Below are 15,157 nucleotides of genomic sequence, written 5' to 3'. Positions count from 1 at the left end.
GATACTATCTGCCTTAAAATAGCTCAGATCCCATAGGTTAAGGGCTTAATCACACAGACTGCTTACATTCCAGATTGTAGTTATTAAGTCAGGCTATGACCCGTGCTTCTGACAAATCAACTAAAAATCCAAGCCTCTCCTTAAATAAATAATTTGCTAGAGTAGCTCACAGAACTGAAGGAAACTTTTCCCTCCACACTACCCTCCACATACCTGCAAGTGTTCAGCAATCTGGAAGCTCTCTAAACCCTGCCCTTTGGGGTTTTTAGGAAGGTTGCTTTATACAGGCATGACTGATTAAATCACTAACCACTGGTGATCAACTGGACTTCAGCTCCACACCCCTCCCCAGAGATTGGGGGTGGGACTGAAAGTTCCAGCCATCTAATCACATGACTGGTTCCCCTGGCAACCAGCCTCCTATGCAGAGGCTACCCAAGAGCCAGGGTCATCTAACTAGCAACAAAAAGACACTCCTCGTTTAGGAGATTAAAGGATATTAGGAGCTATGTGCCAAAAAACAAGGACAGAGGCCAAATATCAATTTTTTATTATAACATATCACAGCAGCACACCAGCAAAGTCACAGGTAAACCACTTCATTTTTAACTTGTGCCCCCTTACCTCCATATCCTGGTTGCTACTTCTTTACTTGGCACATTAACTCTGCCACAGCTATGCCCAACTCCTTCTATAGCTGATGTCCATTCTTCTTCTTTGGCACCCTCCAAAATCTTCTACAATTCCTCTCTTATCCTTTCTCCCATATCAAACCTATCTGTTCTCATAATTTCAAATATTACCTGTAGGAGGATAGTCACATAGGCCAGATCACTCTCAAGCTTCATGTCCACATCACCAACTACCTGTTCCATCTGGTCCAAATTCATATCCAACCACTTCAATCCAGCATTAACAAACTGGCTCTCTACTCCTGACCTTCCATCTTCCTTTGGTGAAACCTTCTGTCTCCTAGTCACCTAAAAGGAAAACTTAAGTAATCTCCGACTTCCTCCTTTCCCTTATTTCCTCACCTGGTCATGGTGACACACACCTGAAGCAGGAGGATCACAAGTTCAAAGCTAGCCTGGGCAACTTAGCAAGACCTTGTCTCAAAATAAAATAAAAAGGGGCTGGGGAGTGTAGCTCAGTGATAAAGCACCTCTGGGTGGTATCCCCAGTTCTGGGGTGGGAGTGGTGGTGGACAGCCCTTTCCTTTATTTTGCCAAAGCCAAACTACTCATGAAACATGAGAGTCTGTCTTCATAACATTCTTCTTCTTTTTATTATTTCCACCATCATCCCAGATATGGACTTACTACAACAGCATCCAAACAGAAATTTAGGCCTCCAGGGTCTGCCCTTCCTAATTTCATCTTGCAGACAATCTCTGCAATAATTTTGCTCATATACTGCTTGATCAGGTCATTCCCTTTTCAAAAACTGCCCATGAGCTGAGATTGTGGCTCAGTGGTAGTGCGCTTCCCTAGAATGTGTGAGGCACTGGATTCGATTCTTAGCACCGCATATAAATAATGAATAAAATGAGATCCATCAACATCTTAAAAAAAAAAAAAAAAACTGCCCATGACTACATCATGCAGGTCCACCAACCACCTGCATCAGAATAATCTGGGACGCTGACCTCTAAGCCCCACCTTCACTGATGATTTAGTTGTTCTGGAGTGCAGCTAGTAAATCTCTGTGTTTTACAAACATTCCACATAGTCTGTTGTGTGTGTCAATTAAAAAAAAAAATAATAACAAACAGATTTCTTAGTTTGAGTTGTAAGACTCCATAGTTTATCCATAACATAAATTTTTAGGCTTATTCTCATTTCTTCCCATCTTGAATTCTGTCGTATAAATTGTGCTTACACTAAACTCCTAAATAAACCTTTCAGATGCCCATCTGCAAAGCTTTATTCATGAATTATCTTCCTTCTGAATCCTTATGGTATTTTATCTATCTTTTCTTGACCTGGCCCAAGCCCCACCTTCTCCATGAGTACCTATTGTATATCCCATTTGATACTCTGCCAAAACTATCTTATACCACTATCCACTTTCCATGTGGTAATGCCATATAAATGATGGGTTTTAAAAGAAATTCTTGTGTATCTACAGGAAACAAATGCAGAACTATTCTGACAGAAATGGTGAAGAGTAACTGCCCAAGTCTCCTCCCCCAACAATTTCATGGGGCACTACGGTTTCCCAGAACAAAGTGTAAAAACAACTGACTTTGGGGTGATGGATATGTCCAATGACAATTATATATCCACAAAGCTATTAAAAATAAAACAAATGGGCTGGAGATATAGTTCAGTTGGTGGAGTGCTTGCCTTGCATGCACAGGGTCCTGGGTTCAATCCCCAACACCACAAAAAATGAAATTAAATTAAAAATAAAACAAACAACAACAAAACACTGGCCAAAGGGATAAGAGTGGAGGTAAAGAACTGTAGAGTTTTCTACAGGTAAAACAAAATGGCCTCAAACATCCCTTTCTAGCCCAGTGCCAAGACATCATCGTCAAGTACAGGGCTACTGTCGTGGCACCCCCACCTAAGTCCCTGGCTCCAGATTCTCTCCTGAAAGCATCCAGTTTGAAGAACCTGAACATCCATTGCATTTATAAACTGCCTGTTCAGTCCAATCTCTGTGGGGTAATTTTATCTCAAGTTTCCTCAAGCAGGCAGGATTAGTGACCTCAAGCATGAAAGATTAGTGGCCTATGCCAGAGAATCTATTGCTGTTGTCTCAAACCATCAAGTCTCTAGGGGACAGGCCCAGATCTTCTCAGACAGGTTTCTATTTCTACAAAAAGCAATTATTCATTACCCACTGATTAAATCACTCTCCTAGATTGCACCAGGATATGTGGTACTTGGGATCTGCAGTTTTCATTTCCTCCTCAATCAGGAGTTTCTCCCCTTCACCAGGAGAACTCAGGACATCAGAAATGGCTCTGCAATCCACAAGATCTCTGATATTACTCCTACTCTTCAATAGCTGTTAGAAGATATAAATGTTTGAGATAAATCCCAAACTATGTCTCCCTAAAGAAAATTGAACAAGCAACTTAAAGCCATACTGAGGAAGGTCAGCATCCATGATATAGTAAGAAGCGTCAGTATCACAAGGGAAGATACATGAAGTCACAGGAAGCTTTGGCAGAACATGGTTCAGTAATGCAAAACAAGTGAGCAAAGCTGAGGAAAAGATACAGATTATAGCAGCTATAGTAGAGGGAGGAAAATCTACAAACCATAGAAAAGGCTTTGTGTATAGTCAGGCAGCCAGCTTTCCTAAAGCCTTGACCTTTATCAGCTGTGAAAGGAAACTCCTCCCTTTTCAGGTAAGCACTGGAGTGGCAACACTCAAAGCCTAGTTCACAGACCTTCAGGGGACACTGAGATTCTTCTGTGTCAAAACTATTTTCATAACAGAATTAAGATGGAATGTACATTTTTTTCTATGCTGATCTTACAGCAGTGCTTTCGTTAAAGCAATGATGAGTAAAACAACAGCATCCGGGCTGGGGATGTGGCTCAAGCGGTAGCACGCTCGCCTGGCATGCCTGCGGCCCGGGTTCGATCCTCAGCACCACATACCAAAGATGTTGTGTCCGCTGAGAACTAAAAAATAAATATTAAAATTCTCTCTTTCTCTCTCTCTCTCTTAAAAAAAAAAACAAAAAAACCAGCATCTTACCATCAATCAAGACAATGCCAACTTTGACCCTTTACTATTATAGACTTCTTTGTCACACAGTGAAAGAATGCCAGTTCTGCTTGATGACACAGCAAAAATCATACTGAATCTCAAAACCCTTAAGTATGATGCTTCTTAATATTCTGTATGGATAAAATGAGAAGTAGGGGGATTGGAGAGCTCAGTGGTAGACCACTTGTCTAGTATGTGTGAGGACCTGGGTACTGCAAAAGGGACAGATAGATAGAAAGTACATACAATATTCTGTTTGTACATAGATAGTTATTGAACTCAATATTTTGGTTTAATGTGAGAAAGCAGTAGACACCTTACTGGGAGCTATTAAGTTTAATGCTATATATTGTGTACACTGGGTGCTGCTGTTATTGGTCTCACCACTAAAGGTGAAGCGCTGGAAACCTTCAGGGACACTATAGATCTACAGGGTAGAATTTATCCTGCCTCAGATCCATACTTTTATTTATTTATTTGTATTTATTTATTTATTTATTTATTTAATTTTTTGATGATACTGAGAATTGAACCCAGGGCTTTGTGCATGTGAAGCAAGCACACTACCAATTGAGCTATATCCCCAGACCCCAGATCCATACTTTTAGATGGGAAAACTCAATAACTTCATGGAAAACAAAGGAATAAAGCACCCCAAACAAACCAAGATGCTTCAACAACAGAAGCCATTGATAACACAGTAGAAGAAATGTCCAAGAAGGAATTCAGATTGTATATAGTTAAATTGATATGTGAAGTAAAGGAGAGTACAAGAAGTAAAATCAAAGAAAAAATATAGGATGTGAAAGACCACTTCAATAAAAAGTTAGAGGTCATGGGAAAAAAAAAAAACAAGCAGAAATCCTAAAATTGAAGGAATCAGTATACAAATTATAAATTCAGTAGAAAGTATCATCAACAGACTAGACCACTTGGAAAACAGAACCTCAGACAATGAAGACAAAAATGTTTAATTTTGAAAGTAGAGTTGAACATACAGAGAAGATGGTAAGAAACCATGAACAGAACATCCAAGAATTATGGGATAAAATGAAAAGACCAAATTTAAGAGTTATTGGAATAGATGAAGGAACAGAGATACAAACCAAAGGAATGCACATTCTTTTCAATGATATAATAGCAGAAAATTTCCCAAACCTAAAGAATGGAATGGAAAATCAAATACAAGAGGCTTACAGGACCCCAAATGTACAAAAATTACAGCAGACCCACACCAAGACACATTATAATGGAATTACTAACATACAGAATAAAGATAAAATTTTAAAGGCTATGAGAGGAAAAAAATCAAATTATGTATGGGGTAAATCAATTCAGATCTCAACTCATTTCTCAACCCAGACCCTCAAAGCTAGGAGGTCCTGGAATAATATATTTCAGGCTCTGAAAGAAAACAGATGCCAACCAAAAATTTTATATCCAGCAAAATTAAGTTTCAGAATTGAAGATGAAATTAAAACATTCCATGATAAACAAATTAAAAGAATTCACAACTAGAAAGCCTACACTACAGAGCATGCCCAACAAAATATTCAATGAGGATGAAGTGAAAAAAAAAAAAAAAAGTGAAAACCAGCAAAGGTAGGATCTACACTAAAGGGACATTCAACCAAATGAGAAACTAAAACAAAGCAAAACCCAGAAATAAATCAAAATGACAGGGAATACAAATCATATCTCAATAATAACCTTGAATGTTAATAGCTTAAATTCATCAATCAAAAGACACAGACTGGCAGACTGGATTAAAAAGCAAGACTAGATGATACGCTGTCTTCAAGAGACTCACTTCATGGGCAAAGAAATCCACGGGCTGAAGGTGAAAGGATGGGAAAAAACTTATCACTCACATGGATTACATAAACAAGAGTTTCCATTCTCATTTCAGATAAAGTAGACTTCAAACCAAAGTTAATCAAAAGAGACAAAGAAGGACATTTCATCATACTTCTCAAAGGAAGAATATATATAAGCAGGACATAACATATTTATGCCCCAAACAATGGAGCATCTATGTACATCAAGCAAACCCTTCTCAATTTCAAGAGTCAAATAGACCACAATATACTGGGTGACTTTAACACACCTCTCTCACTACTGGACAGATCTTCAAAAAAAATTAAGTAAGGAAATAATACAATCAATAATTTAGACTTCAGATGTATAGAATATTTCATCCAACAATGAGTAAATACACTTTCTTCTCAGCAGCACATGGCTCCTTCTCTAAAATAGACCATATCTTATGCCACAAAGCAACTCTTAGTAAATACAAAAAAACGGAGATAATACTGTGCATTCTATCAGACCACAATAGAATGAAATTAGAAATCAATGATAAAATTAAAAATACAAGCTACTGTAACAAATGGAGACTAAATAATACACAATTGAGTGATGAATGGATAGAAGAAATCAAGGATGAAGTAAAAAAATTCTTAGAAGTAAACAAGAACACTGATACAACATATCAAAATCTCTGGGATACTATGAAGGCAGTACTAAGAGGAAAGTTTATTGCACTGAGTGCATTCATTAAAAGAATAAAAAGTCAACAAATAAATGGCCTAACACTACATCTCAAAGCCATAGAAAAAGAAACAAATCAACACCCAAAGCAGTAGAAGACAGGAAATAATTAAAATCAGATCGGACATTGATGAAATCGAAACAAAAGAAACAACTGAAAAAATTGACAAAACAAAAAGTTGGTTCTTTAAAAAAGTAAATAAAATAGATAAACCCCTGGCCATGCTAACGAAGAGAAAAAGAGAAAAAACTCAAATTATTAAAATACAAGATGGAGAAGGAAATATCACAATGGACACATCTGAAGTAAAGAAGATAATTACAAACTATTTTGAAAATTTATACTCTAATAAAATAGAAAATATTGAAGACAGACATATGACTTACCGAAACTGAATGAGGAGGTCATAATGATTTCAACAGACCAATTTCAAGTAATGAAATAGAAAAATGCCATCAAAAGCCTACCAGCCAAGAAAAGCCTAGGACCAGATGGATTCTCAGCCAAGTTCCAAGACTTTCAAAGAAGAATTAACACAAATACTCCTAAAAGTATTCCATGAAATAGAAAAGGAGGGAACCCTTCCAAACTCATTCTATGAGGCTAATATCATCCTGATACCAAAACCTGACAAAGATACATCAAGGGAAAAAAAGCTTCAGACCAGTATCCCTGATGAACATAGATGCAAAAATCTCAATAAAATTCTGGCAAATCATATACAAAAACATATTTAAAAAATAGTGCACCATGATCAAGTGGGATTCATCCCAGGGACGCAGTTTTGGTTCAACATATGGAAATCAATAAACGTAATTCATCATATCAATAAACTTAAAAACAAGAACCATATGATCATCTCAATAGATTCAGAAAAAGCATTTGACAAAATACAGCACACCTTCATGTTCAAAACACTAGAAAAACTAGGGATAGGAGGAACATACCTCAACATTGTAAAAGCTATATATGCCAAACCCAAGGTCAGCGTCATTCTAAATGAAGAAAAATTAAAAGCATTCCCACTAAAAAGTGGAACAAAACAAGGATGTCCTCTTTCACCACTTCTATTCCACATCATCCTTGAAACTCTAGCCAGAGCAATTAGACAAAAGAAAGAAATTAAAGGGATACAAATAGGTAAAGAACAACTCAAACTATCACTATTTGCTGATGACATGATTCCATAACTAGGAGATCCAAAAAATTTCACCAGAAAACTTCTAGAACTAATAAATGAGTTCAACAAAGTTGCAGGATATAAAATCAACACCCATAAATCAAATGCATTTCTATACATCAGCAATGAATCCACTGAAAGAAAAATTAGGAAAACTACTCTTTTCACAATACCCTCAAAAAAACAAACAACAAAAAAAAAAAAAACCCTGAGAGTCAATCTAACAAAAGGGTGAAAGACCTCTACAACACTAAAGAAAGAAATTGAAGAAAACCTCAGAAGATGGAAAAAATTTCCCATGCTCCTGGATAGGCAGAATTGTCAAAATAGCCATACTACCAAAAGCATTATATAGATTTAATGCAATTCTTATTAAAATTCCAATGACATTCTTCATAGAAATACAAAAAGCAATCATGAAATTTGTTTGGAAAAGAGACCCAGAATAGTTAAAGCAATCTTTAGCAAGAAAAGTGAAGCAGGAGGCATCACAATACCAGACCTTAAATTATACTACAGAGCTATAGTAACAAAAATGGCATGGTATTGGCACCAAAATAGACCTGTAGACCAAGGGTACAGAATAGAGGACACAGAGAAAACCCTCATAAATACGATTATCTCATACTAGACAAGGGTGCCAAAAATATTCACTAGAGAAAAGATAGCATATTCAACAAATGGTGCTGGCAAAACTGAAAATCCATATGTAGAAAATGAAATTAAACCTGCACAAAAATCAACTCAAAGTGGATCAAATACTTAGGCAATAGAACAGAGACCCTGCAGCTAACAGAAGAAAAAATAGGCCCAAATCTTCACCACTGACTTCCTTAACAAGACTCCTACAGTGCAAGAAGTAAAATCAAGAATCAATAAATGGGATGGATTCAAATTTAAAAGCTTCTTCTCAGCAAAGGAAACAATAACGTAGAGAGAGAGCCTACAGACTGGGTGAAAATCTTAACCACATGCACCTCCAATAAAGCATTAATCTCTAGGATATACAAAGAACTCAAATTTAACAACAAAAAACAACCCAATCAATAAATGCGCTAAGGAAGTGAACAGACATTTCACAGAAGAAATACAAATGATCAACAAATATATGAAAAAGTGTTCAACATCTCTAGCAATTAGAGAGATGCAAATCAAAACTAAGATTTCATCTCACTCCTGTCAGAATGGCAATCATCAAGATACAGATAAGAGGGGCTGGGATTGTGGCTCAATGGTAGAGCACTCACCTAACATGTGTGAGGCCCTGGGTTCAATCCTCAGAACCACATAAAAATAAATGAATGGAATAAAGGTATTGTGTCCAACTACAACTAAAAAAATACTTTTTTTTTTAAGAATACAGACAACAATAAATGTTGGCAAGGAGCTGGTGAAAAAGGTACACTCATACATTGCTGGTGGGACTGCAAATTGGTGCAACCACTATGGAAAGCAGTATGGAAATTCCTTAGAAAATTGGAACGGAACCACCATTTGACCCAGACATCCCACTCCTTGGTTTATATCCAAAGGACTTAAAATCAGCATAGTACAGTGATGCAGCCACATCAATGTTAATAGCAGCTCAATTCACAATAGCTAGACTATGGAACCAGCCTAGGTGTCCCTCAATAGATGAATGGATAAAGAAAATCTGGTATATATACTCAATGGAATGTTACTCAGCTTTAACGAAGAGTGAAATTATGGCATTTGCCAGTAAATGGTTGAGTTGGAGAATATCATGCTAAGCAAAATAAGTCAATCACACAAAACCAAAGGCGGAATGTTTTCTCTAATATGCGGATGCTAACTCACAATAAGGTGGGGGACACTAGGGATAATAGTGTTACCTTAGATTAGGTAGAGGGAAGTGATGGAAGGGGAAAGGAGGGGATGTGGGGATAGGAAAGATAGAAGAATGAAACAAATATTATTTACTGTATGTATATATGATATGTAACTACATGACCAATGATTCTGCAACATGTACACTCAAAAAATGAGAAATTATATCCCATTTATGTATGATATATCAAAGTACATAAATGCATTCTACTGTCATGTGTAACTAATTAAAACAAATTTAAAAATTAAAAAAAAAAGAAAGTACATACAACAGACATGATGCATACAGAGGATGAAGAGTCTTTCTAAGTAAAGCACTGTGTGATTATTTGAATTGCAAGATTTTTCTGTGAGATACCATGTTTACTTGAAAGAATGAATGCCCTAAGTGATAGTTCTTCAGACTTTGGCATCTGGCAGACATGGTCTGGAAAATGAAACAAAGTAAGCCTGTCACCTCAAGGAAAACAGCTGACAGTATTTGTTGCCAATTTTGGCAAAACTGTATCTGCAACTAGGAGCTTGACAGTTTCCCAGTACTTAACTAATTTTCTGAAACAACTATGGTGATTATGCAAATACGATTTTCTGATACTATGTAATAAAATGTGTTAACATTTGGAAGATCTGCATAACTTAACCAGTATCATCCAACTATCAACCACATGATGTTACAAAGTCATGTGTAGGTATAAAGATCCAAAGTGAAAAAGAAACAGATGGATTTTAATGTGACAAAGTATGAAAAATTCATTGGTAACATTTTAGATTACATGCTACAACTGATCTTTAAAAAAATCAGCCCTTGTTTTGTGTTGTATCAAAGAATATCCCAATTCCTTGATAAGGCTCTTGAAATACTCCTCCCTTTTCTAGTTTACTATCTCTGTGAGGTTGGATTTTCCACAAAATTCAACCAAACCACATGCCACAATAAAGTGAATGCAGAAACAGATATGAAAATCCTGCTGTCTTCTATTATGCTTGACATTAAAGAGCCCTGTAAAAATACTACTCTGCTCATTAATTTTTTTTAAGTTGTAGATTGACACATCTTTATTTATTTATTTATTTATTTATTTATGGTGCTGAGGATCGAAACCAGTGTCCCACGTGTGCTAGGCAAATGCTCTACCACTGAGCCACAACCCCAGCCCCTGCTCATTAATATTTTTGAAACAATAGCACTTTTCATTTTAAAAATGTGAGTTATAAGCCAGATGTGGTAGCACATGCCTATAATCCCAGAGATTCAAGAGGCAGGAGGATCACAAGTATAAGGCCAGGCTAGCTTTAACAACTTAGTAAGACTCTTTCTCAAAATAAAAAAGACTGGGACATAACTCAGTGGTATAATGCCCCTGGGTTTAATCCCCAGTACACCCCATCACACACACTTGTGCTAACCAGAACTTGTGTTAAAAATACTACTTATGTTAATAATGGGCTTACTATTATTAGGCTTATTATATCCAAATGAATTAATACTTAAGTTTCTAATATGATAAATATGAGATATAAACCAGCCTCAGCAGCACAACCCTATAATCCCAACAACTTGGGAGGCTGAAGCAGGAGGATTGCAAGTTTGAATTTGGGCAACTTAGCAATACCCTGTCTTAAAATAAGAACTGACAAATAAAAGGGGCTGGGGATGTAGCTCAGTGGTTAAAATGTTCCTGGGTTCAATTCCCAGTACCAGTACAACCCCCCCCCCCACACACACACAAAGTTGAAATATATATCTCACACTAAAATAAACACACATACACAAAATCTCAAAAAGCTTTCTGAATAGTCTTGAGTTGAAAAGGCCTGGGAACTCCTGGTCTAGAGCAACACTGCCTGTCCAGGACATCCATGAGGGTTCTGAAGTACAAGCTTCTAGGTATTTGGGGGCCTAAGAAAATTAGCATTGTCAGTATTTGTTCCCAGTTCTTCCAGAAGAGAGGTTGAGAAGTTCAGGACATTAAAGAAAGACCTTTTATCTGCACTTCACTGGCAGACCAAGGTACACAGTCCCATACTAAAAATCCAGGCAGTCTGTGATCAGATAATTCCAAGGTCATATAATGAAATGCTAAGCCTAAATCCAGATCATGAGTATCAAAGAGATTCTGAAGTTAAGGTTTCATCTAGTTTTTCAGCAAATGACTAGTTCTCCAGCCTTCCATTCATATTCATTTCTGTATTCAGTTATATCTTCTGTCTCCTATTCCTTCACTCACTCTTTCAATGTTGGTTTTTCCCTGAACTCAGTTTTCTCACTTTGCCTGGTACACAGGAAGCACTCAACATCTGCAATTATTCTCCCACAGCAATATCTTCCATGCCAGGACTCTAGCTCTACATTCTCAACTCATTGTCATCACCCAAACCTCTGTCACGAGCTCCAGACTTACAGAATGACTTCCTGGGCCTTTCTACCTAGATGTGTTACAGGACTTAAATTCAGCAGATCCAAAATGTAACTCCTTTATCTTTCCCCACAGAGCTGCTCCTCCAGCCAGGCGCAGTGTCGCATGCCTATAATACTAGTGGTTAACAGGTTAAAACAGGAGGATTTTGAGTTCAAAGCCAGTCTCAGTAGCAAGGCGCTAAGCAACTCAGTGAGACCCTGTCTCTAAATAAAATACAAAATAAGGCTAGGGGGGCTGGGATTGTGGCTCAGCGGTAGAGTGCTCACCTAGCACATGTGAGGCCCTAGGTTCCATCTTCAGCACCACATAAAAGTAAATAAACTAAATAAAAGGAATTGTGTCCAAGTACAACTAAAAAATATTTTAAAAAATAAAATAAAAAAGAAGGAGGGCTGGGGATGTGGCTCAGAGAGTGAATGCCTCTGAGTTCAATCCCTGGTACCACTCCCCAAAAAAGCTGCTCCTCCTTCAATAGTTCCTTTAGCAGCACCACCCACATGGTCCCTAAAGTCAGAAACTTAGAGCATTCCATGCCACTCCTTGTCCCACTCTCCTTGCATGTATTCTTACCAGGTTTGTCAATTCTAACAGATTTAACATCTCTCTTAAACCTCTCCATTCCCACTATAGCAACATTCATTTTCTCCAGCCTCAATCACTATAATAATTTTCTCATTGGCTCCATTCTAAAATCCTTCCTAGTCAACATACACACTAGCTCTACAGAACCTCAGGCACAAATCTGTTGTTATTTCCCTGCTATTATCTTTTCATGTTTTTCCTGGAACAGTCTTCAAATGATTTTACTCACATATCCCCAAAATAATTTGTTAAACCATGTATTCTTCAAGTTGACAACTGAAGAAAGAAAAGCTGCATGTAGTGGAGCTCACCTGTACTCCCAGTGGCTCCGGAGACTGAGACAGGTACAAGTTCAAAATTAGCCTCAGAAATTTAGTGAGGTCCTAAGAAAATTACTGACACCCTGTCTCAAATTAAAAAACAAAAGGACTGGGTATGTGGCTCAGTAGTTAAGCGCCCCTGGGTTCAATCCCGCATACCAAAAAAATTTTAAAAAGAAAGAAAAAAAAATTTTTTTTGGTGCCAAGCATCAGACCCAGAGCCTGTGCATGCTACCACTGAGCTACATCCCCAGCACTAATATCTTAAAATTTTTCATCACAAATTTTTTTTTTATTGGTTGTTCAAAACATTACAAAGCTCTTTCATCACAAATTTAAAATTTACTTTTTTGTTAGGAGGAGATAACAAACATTAAACATTTCATAAAAATAAATGTTTGGGACTGTGGTTGTAGCTCAGTGGTGGAGTACTTGCCTGGCATGTGTGAGAAACTGAGTTTGATCCTCAGCATCACATAAATGAATAAATGGCATAAAGTTTTTTGTCCATCTACAACCAAAAAAACTTAAAAAAAAAGTTAAGAATTGTGATTATTTTTTCAGTGTTGGGGATCAAGCCCAGTGCCTCATGCACGCTAGGCAAGTGCTCTACAACTAAGCAGCATCCCCAGTTCAAGAACTGTAATCAGAATATATTTCATTGTTGCGCTCCATTTGTATATGATGAATTGAAATGCATTCTGCTGTCATGCACAACTAAGTAGAATAAATAAAAGTAATAATAAAAGAATAGAGATTTCATCACTTGATTTGATAAAATTGGTTTTTACTATCTTGCTGAATAGCACACTAAGAGAAATCTAAAATTATCCAATATAGCTTTAAAAACCCATGATCCCATAACACAGTCCAGCTGTTTACTGTTGTACTCTTTTGAATGTAGAACATGCCAACAAGCAACAAATTTCATTTGAAAAGCAATGTGTACTAGACAGGCAAAGGCAAGAAGCCATCTGCATTTGGAAGGCAACTTAATCACTAAAGAAGGCTTTCCTGAAATCAGCATTTCCAAAGTATTCCTACTTGGCTTCTGAGGAGGATAAAATACTGGAAGTGTGAAGTACAAGCCCCCTTGTCCTTCTTTAATTGCCGTTTAAGAAAAGACTTCATTTGAAAGCTGCAAGTCTGGGAATTTATTCATCTAAAGCTATACATGCAGGAATATCCCTGGGAAGTCTGGGTCCCTGATTACCCAACTTGAAAACCACAGCTCTGGAGGATATAGTTCTAATCCAGCAAAATATCCAAGGCCTTTTATAGTTTAACTCCAGTTAACTTTCCTTTTCCTATCTGTCACAGGATGTCTGTCAAACTAATTCAAGTTTGTGCGTTTTTCAAGCCTTGCTGAATCTTTCTAAGCCAATTTATTATCTGAAATGTCTTCCCATCCTTTTATTCCCAGAAAACACTTGATAACTTTTCAAGGATAGGTTTTGTCCAATCCGTAAGAGCTGGTAACTTTCTGGGCACAATTGGGGTGGTTTTTATGAAAACAGGGTCTCGGTATTGACTGCAAGAAGTGAAAGGATGGGATGGATCATTCTCCCAAAGGCTCCACCAGATGCCTGATGATTGGCTAAATCAACAGGTGCTTAAATTAAGAAGACATGATTTGGAGTATCTAAAATGACCCCCATAAAGGACAGATTAAGCATTTCCTAGATCCAGAATGAGAATAGGAAGACCAGGGGGAACAGGGATAACGTACCTTCCCAAGCAAGTCTAGTTTGAATGCTTCTCTTCTGTTCTACCACAACACACATCATAGTATGGAAAATGCTTGTTTACATGATTAAAAATCTCCCCTCCACTACTAAGTTCCATAGAAACATGCTGTTTTATACGCCTCTATATTCTCCCAGTTCCTTCCACAGTAGCCTGGCTCACTAAACATTTGTCGATGTTTTAAAAGTTGGTTATCAGTGACTAAAAGAAGAACTAGATGGAAAAATGGAAAGTTCCACAAGCTCTCAGATCCCGTAGAGTTTAAAAGTAGGTACCCACGTTAAATTCGGCCCTGAAGCCTAGGAAGCGCTTGGGCTCCCACCTAGACAAGGGGAATTTAAACCGCAGCGCGGCGGGAAAAAGGCGGCACGGAGGCCAGGACCCGGGGGGTGCTGTGGGGTTCGGCTACCCACAGCCGAAGCCATACAAGTTCACCGGCGTGGCCGCGCGGAGACAGGCTCCAACGAGGCCGAGGAGGAGGCCGCGGCCCCCTCGCCCATGAAAGGATGGAAAGGTGGTGAGCCGGAAGCGGGACCGGGCGGGAGCAGCCGGAGGGCTAGGAACCACGTTGGAGGACCCGGGAAGAGGGAGGGGCGGAAGCGTCGGGCCGGCGGAGGGTCTGGGGTCGGTCCCCGGTTCCGCAGCCACACTCACCCTGAGAACCCCTTGCCTGGCTTCGCGTCGTCTCCGCGCTGCTTCCTTCCCTCCGCCTGCTGGGCGAGCAGACGACCTCAGGCGCCCCTAGCAACCACGCACCGCCACGCGACCCGCGCGCTCCGCA

General features: G+C 38.3%; 1 protein-coding gene across 1 annotated transcript in view; it reads right to left on the bottom strand.

Annotated features, from left to right (window-relative positions):
• Ttll4 (tubulin tyrosine ligase like 4) overlaps positions 1 to 15,157 on the bottom strand; it is a 41,431-nt gene extending 26,274 nt beyond the window's left edge. The window contains exon 1 of the mRNA XM_026390449.2: positions 15,031 to 15,157. The gene's annotated coding sequence lies outside the window, so the exon portion shown is untranslated. The remainder of the gene's footprint in view (positions 1 to 15,030) is intronic.

The sequence above is a fragment of the Urocitellus parryii genome, chromosome 1 (assembly GCF_045843805.1).
Source record: "Urocitellus parryii isolate mUroPar1 chromosome 1, mUroPar1.hap1, whole genome shotgun sequence".
NCBI lineage: Eukaryota > Metazoa > Chordata > Mammalia > Rodentia > Sciuridae > Urocitellus > Urocitellus parryii.
This window is presented reverse-complemented; position numbering and strand designations above follow the sequence as displayed.